Source organism: Salminus brasiliensis, chromosome 18, assembly GCF_030463535.1.
Source record: "Salminus brasiliensis chromosome 18, fSalBra1.hap2, whole genome shotgun sequence".
Taxonomy (NCBI): Eukaryota; Metazoa; Chordata; class Actinopteri; order Characiformes; family Bryconidae; genus Salminus; species Salminus brasiliensis.
Window position 1 is genome coordinate 29,207,987 of NC_132895.1, and position 7,273 is coordinate 29,215,259.

Sequence of the window (7,273 nt, forward strand, 5' to 3'; positions counted from 1 at the left end):
CTATGCTTGTGCAATATGTGTATGTGTATATAAGACAACATAGAAAAATTACCACTATATACACAAAATAAATAATAGAAATAAAAAAGCAATAACAATATTTACAGATTATTTACAGGTAATTGCAAATTGATTCTTAATTGCACGTGTGTTTGGGGGGGGGTATATAGGACAAATAATGCGTATAAACACATAATAACATTATAATAGCTTAGAAATTAAGTTATATACATAAAATAAGTTCTACATTACATACATTTAAATACAACTTTTTCTTTTAATTGTTATAGTCTTACTGATTATATATTATATACAAGATTATATAAATGTATATTATGTGTATGTATATTAGTGTGTGTTCATTTTATTGTATTTATGCATTATATATAATTATTGCGTGTATATATATTGGTATAATGTGATCTGGTACAGTTTAGTGTTAGTTATAGTGTATATACAAAATTAATTTATTGGCAATGTATTTATACACAATATTATAGTAGCTTAAATACTACTTACATAAATTGTGTATTAAAATTAAGTATAAAATATAGAGAAATTTATTACATAATTAAATGCAAATACACATCCACAGTGTTTTTTAATTGTTAGTCTTACTGGTTACATATTATATACAATGTTTTATGTATTTTTAATACAAATGGTTTGTGAATTGTATTGTATTTTGGTTATTTTTTGTTATATCGTTGGTGTGTGTCCATATAATGATATGATATACAAATGTACTGTTGGCCCGAGCCTGTCCAGATAAAGCGGTCACATTTAAGAGACAGTTTTCCCAAACCAGATTAAGCCTACAATTATACTAAAAGAATATTCAGTGCTGGTTCACTATTAGCATTGATTTTCTTTTTTTTCTATGAGGTTTAAGTCAGGTGACCGCGACGGCCACTCCAGAATCTTCAGGGACTTCTTCTGAAACCAAGCCTTAAGTATGCTTGGGATCATTGTCCTGTTCCAAGGTCCAGTAACGCTCGAGCTTCAGCTTTCTCAGAGAAGGCGTGATGTATTTTTTGGAGCCGACTCTTTTTGTGCTTTTGGGTCAGTAGAGGTGGTACAGGTATGGAGATCTTCAGTATTTAGTACGAGCCTTACTGTTCAAACTAAAACCTCTGGGCTGCCACCCAATCTTGCTGTGGGTCTTTTTTTTTTTAAAGCTAGGTTAGCATGACCAAGCTAATCAACCAGCCGTGTCAACCTTGTCAACTTTTTTGTTGTTGTTTTTTTAAGTTTGAATACATACAAATTAGTAAGTTATTGGTTTGCCCATAGTGTAGTGCTTCTGATTCTGTTTGTACTCTCTAAGTAGCCTTTAGCGTTCTAACAGAGTAATGGCACTGTATCAGCAGTGGTTTGCTACCTGAGGCCTAATCAAACAACCTTGACTGGGGCTAACAGAGTGGAGGAATGGCCTTAAAATAGAATTGAAGGTGAAATGTCAAGGCTGAGTCCACGAGTGCCTTTTAAGACGGAGTACAGAACGGGCAGGTGGTCTCTGCTATGCAGCAGAAATCATCATTATTGTTGTTATTATTATTATTATTAATAATAATAATAATCATGTTTCATAATTTAAATGTTATTAAATTGTGTATTTACATATAATTATAATTTATATATACTGTATTTATTAATTATTTTTTATTTATTCAATGTAGTTTTTATTGGGTTTCACCTAACGTTTATTACTACTACTATAATAATAATAATAATAATAATAATAATAATAATAATAATCGTGGGTTTTTTTTTGTTTGTTTGTTTTTTGTTTTTTTATTACATCAGAACCCGCGTTCGGACCTGTCCCACCACTCCAGCGCCGTGATTGGCCAATTTGACCGTGTGTGCCGGACCACTAGCCAATCGTAGCACGGAAGAGGAAGAGCTTGTCTGAAAATGGGTGGGAAATAAAACACAGACCGCGCTTCCTGAAACAAAGCAGGGGCCGTTTGCCACGTCTATCCGGTTACTATAGAGATCAGCTGACGACAGCGCGCCTCCTCCTTCTTCTTCGCCCCGATTGGACGAGCCTATGTTGCATTGACCAATCTTAGCTTACGGTAGGCGGGGTTTGTTGTAATATGGGTGGGGAACAAATGCTAACAACAGGGCGTCTGGTCGCTGTAGTTACGGAGTGAGCGTCTCTGCTCTGTGATTGGCTGAGGGAGAGAGGCACGCCGCCAATCGGCTTTGCGCATGTGGCGAGTTTACACACACACACACACACACACACACACACACACACACTATTAAAAGCAACCATGAATTCCTTTACTAATAATTACATTATATTAATATAATTATACTTCATTAATTTGATTAATTTATATTGCTTATAATTAAATACTAACTTTTTATTTAAATCTATTTTGATCATGATTTATTTTAATAATGAACAAAAATAATAATTAATTAGAAGTAAAATATAACACTCACGTTTAATGTGACTCACGTTGCTTTACACAGTGAGGGATGCTCTCACTATCAGCATCCTGTTAAATGGGAAGCCCCCCTGCCTCCCGCCTGGAGGGGTGAATCCCCCCATAACCTCCCTGCCTGTCTGACGTGCCACCTGCTGTTCAGTTCAGGAGCTGAGTCACTGCAATGTTCTTAGGAGAGACTACCAGCTTCAGCCACCAGGGGGCAGCACTGCCTAACGATGGCAGTCACGTGCTCTTTATTATGCTGTACATTTGTTTTTGTTTTTTTTATTAATTACTTTTATTACAATTATAAATAATTGCATTGGCCTTATAAGTATAATAATAATAATTACTATAATAATAATAACAATAATAATAATAATTATTATAATATAATAGTAACATACCATTTTAATATATTTCTTTCACTAATATGGCCAGTCTGTATTGACAGACATGACATTTGCATCTAAATTATTTTCTTCCCAATCAAACCTTTTCATTTTTCATGATGTGTCCATGTTTACATTAGAAATATTTACCCCCAAAAAAATTATTAAACGTTTGCAATGTAAAAAAAGGCGCCCATTTCACAGAATGACCATAATCTCACTTGCTGACATATCAGGGGCTGTGGGAGTATTGGAGAATTTACACTTACCAAGATTAGTGCTGAACATGACCCAGACTTTTTACTTAAATGGATTTGTTTATTTATTGTCTCTGTAAGAGCGACTAAAAAGCAGACACCACAGTGAATCACAGGTTTGTCAGTCTGGGTCAGACCCGGCTTCTTCCGGGCCACAGCGCTCACCACCTGTGTTCCGCTCCCGCAGGCCTCGCTAATCGCCTGCTGAGCTGAATCGGGAGCGTTAAATGAGGAGGAACGCTAAAGTTTTTTAGCAGCCAGGACTAAAGGCCGGCTCAAGCTCCCAGGATCTCGCCAAGCGTCCTAGAACTCGCAGTTCTCTTAAAGAACCCGATTTCTAGTAATAAACATTAGCCTTCACCGCTAATGTTGATTAGCCTACACCGCTAAAGTTTAGTTCCCTATAATATGTATTAGCCTACACCGCTAAAGTTTAGTACTGTATGATGTTTATTACCACATATTTATTAGCCTACACTGCTAATTATTAATTATTTGTTAGCCTACATTGCTAATGTTTAGTTACCCATAATATTTATTAGCCTACACTGCTAATGTTTAGTACTGTATAATATTTATTACCACATATGTATTGGCATACACTGCTAATTATTAGTTCCCCCATACTATTTATTAGCCTACACTGCTAATGTTTAGTTCCTGATACTGTTTATTAGCCTACACTGATAATCTTGGGTACTGTATAACGTGTATTACCCTACACTTGTTTAGTAGCCTGTTTATTAGCCTTTAGTTCAAGGATTCCATAATTGCTGCGGAAACATAATGGCGTTGCATAATCGCAGTGTTAACGTGACAGCGCTATGTAATCGCAGCGCTATTGTAGCGGCGTTACATAATCACAGCTGTAACATAACTGCGTTATATAATCGCAGCTGTAACATAACTGCGTTACATAATCGCAGTGTTACATTATTGCAGCGGTAACATAACTGCATTACATAATCGCAGCATTTACGTAACAGCGTTACATAATGCCTTCTGTCAGCAGAATGTCCCAGTATAGAAAGTGTTACTAAAATATAAGGAATTTAACGGAAACTATTCATCAGCAGCTCCTCTTAGCAAAACTGTGGGTCTGGATTATTTCAACTCACACAAAGATTTGATTTGCAAAATAACCTGATTAGGGAATCCCTAGTTGTATTAGACAAGAGATTTGTTTCATGAGGACATAAGAATGTTTGTCCTGCTGTGTGATCGTGTCAGTTTTCCATTTGCATATTTAAATATGTGGAGGTAATGCAGAAACAAAACAGAAATGTTGTTGTTATTATTTAATTAATTATTTCTTTCTTTCCCCCCTTTCAATTAAAAGGATAAGGACTTATCACGTGTCAAGCCTGCCGCCACCTCTTTCCGTACTGCCCAGTCCCCGCCGCACCAGCTAACAGATGCCTGTGCCGGCCAGTGTCGCTCAACAGTGACGCGGGGAGAGGGAGCACGGCCAGTTGTGCTCTCTCAGACTCCGGCTGCTGATGCACAATAACCTTCTTTATCAGGTAATCAGTTATCTGTAAAGGAATACATCATTAAAGCAAGCCTCCCGACCCTGCTCATAAATACTACACAGACCACTACAGACCACTAGAGAGAACCAGCCCAGCAGCCTGTCTCTGCTTTACATCCAGCACAGCTGGAATTCTAATAAGAGGGTTTTTTTTTTTAAGAAGCTGCGCAGCAAGTCTGTTTTGTGGCGTTTGGACGCCACAAAATTACCCCCCTTCCTCCACACGCCCCCCGAAACCAGAGTTAGAGCGTGACAGAAACCCGCCAGTGTGTTTGTGTGTGTGTGTGAGGGAGAGAATTTCATAGCGAATGAAGAAAGCTCAGTAAGTGTGTGTCTGAGTGTGTGTGTGTGTGTGTGTGTGGTCTAAAAAGAATGCAAATAAGAGGTTGAGTGCATAAAGTGCTAATCTGTCCCTCTAATCAGACGCTGCACACCCGGTCTAATCAGAGGAGATGCTGAATGCACTGCTTGTTCACTCTTAAAGGAAGACCATTTCCAATCAAAACGTCAGAAAGTAGTGACCGTAAACAGATGGACAGTCGTCAGGAAGCTGATCTGACTGTGGCGCTGCTTCAGTATTTCCACATTCTGTCCAGGTTAGCCCCAACGAGTGGACAAAGGCCTTTTAGGCATTAATTGATAACCAGATACTAACCTGATTATAGCATAATCCAGTGGTGGCAGGCATGATGGGGTCTAGAGATGAGATCTGGACATTTAGCTTTTGTTGTTCAGTCATTCCTGTGTTTCTGGTGTCCTACAACATGATGCTGCCACCACCATACTTCACTCGGTCCCCGCTGGGGATCTCTAGAACAGTGCTGTAGATTCTGGACTCCGACCCGGCCACTGTAGAGCGTTGCGTCACACATTATTTTTGAATTTCTGACCAAAAAGATGGATTCTTGTCCTACATAAACCAGTATTACTTGAAATAAATGAAGTGGGAATTGGTAACTATGTAATGGGCAATTAAATTCGTATAGTATGCGCCTATGTCCCAGACAGGAAGACAAGAAGGACGAGAATTCCTGGCTAGAAACGTTAATCCTGTTGAGATGTGGTCCCAACGACAATACGTAGCTCATCACCCTTCATATATGGAGCAAAAGCAACAGTAGGGCATCTCTGAGACTTATATAATAGGCATATTGGGGGCTGACTGCCGCGGGAAACCACTGTCCGGACTCTGTAAAGACATTGTTCACGCTGTTTGTGGAGTTCTCAACGAGGTGAGATTTCTGCTGTCACGTTAAATGCTAGTTAAGCTGGCTGTGGTGCTACACACAAAATGTCCAATTGAGGATGACCTCATCACCGATTCCTTTGGCAGCCATAACATTATTTCTCACATAAATCAGCATGATTTAGGATGTTCACGTTTAGCCAAAGAGAGTTCTGTACATCGGGGGATGGATCATATCATAGGAAATCATAGCACCCATATGGAAACAAGAAAAACCAGGAAGGCCTAGTTTTGCTGGGCCACCATTGGCTGCATAGAATCGTTCATGGCATTTCAACAATGGATAGTTTGGGCCGAAAATATCTTGCTATTGCTTGAGGGGCATAAAATGACCTCTATTGTGGTTGACTTAGCATTTCATGTGACCCTGCCTGGTAAAGGTCTCAAGCCTTGCCCTCAAGCCTTGAGTGTTAAGCTCTAGACCCTAGATATGTTGTAGATTTTAGATGCGAAGGGCCCAGGACCTTATAACCCCACATGGCTTGTGGCTATCGGCTAACGGGATGCTGGTGAGGGTGGAGTGGAAACAATGCTAACATCATAATGTTAGCAGTGATGTTACTGTCGTTGTAGTGTCGCGGTAGTGATGCTAACGGCACCGGAAGCGATGCTAACGCCGCAATAACGATGGTGGTCGAGGCCAGAGGTTCCCACAGTTTGGGAACCGCTGTTCTAAGCTAATCCCTAGTTCCACAGTTCCAGTCCCTTGTAACATCAGCACTGTCTGACGTCTCTCTCACACTGATGGCCGACGTCAAAGCTTCGGTTCACGAGAGCCTATGCGATCCGTTTTACCGATTCCCTGCCAGGCGTGATTAATGATCAGCAGAGAGTTTTAATCTCTTTTCTGAGACTGTAATTTCATTTGGATTGCATTAGTTTAATGTGAGGTTCTGGATCTGACCCAGAAGGGGTGGCGGTTTGTAATTAATTTGAGCCTTCTAATGGAAGAGCCCAAACAGGAAAGAACGAGTGCGTCTATAATGATTTATGGTGGAAACAGTGAGGGTGTAGGATTTCACTGAGTGAGAATAAATAGTGTTACACTGTGTTGTTATTTGACATTTAATTATGCAGAGAATTTAGAAAAATCGGTGGAATTGTCCCTTATACGCAACCCACTCTATCACCATCATCCTTCCACAGGGCGCTAACCTTAACATAAAGTTGGATCTCTAGCCTTCATTCCCTCTGTAACTCTGAGATCCAGAGATCCAAGATTCAGTTCAGCATAGTTTAGTATTTTCTATGTTAAAATGTTTGGTTCTGCTCAGATAATTAAACTTCTTTTCAGCTCTTGACACACAGCCCTAAAAAAAAAACCATCACAACCCCTACAGTTCATAAGCTGTTCATTACAACCCCCGTAGTTTATAGTCTCTTTATTACGACCCTTACAGTTT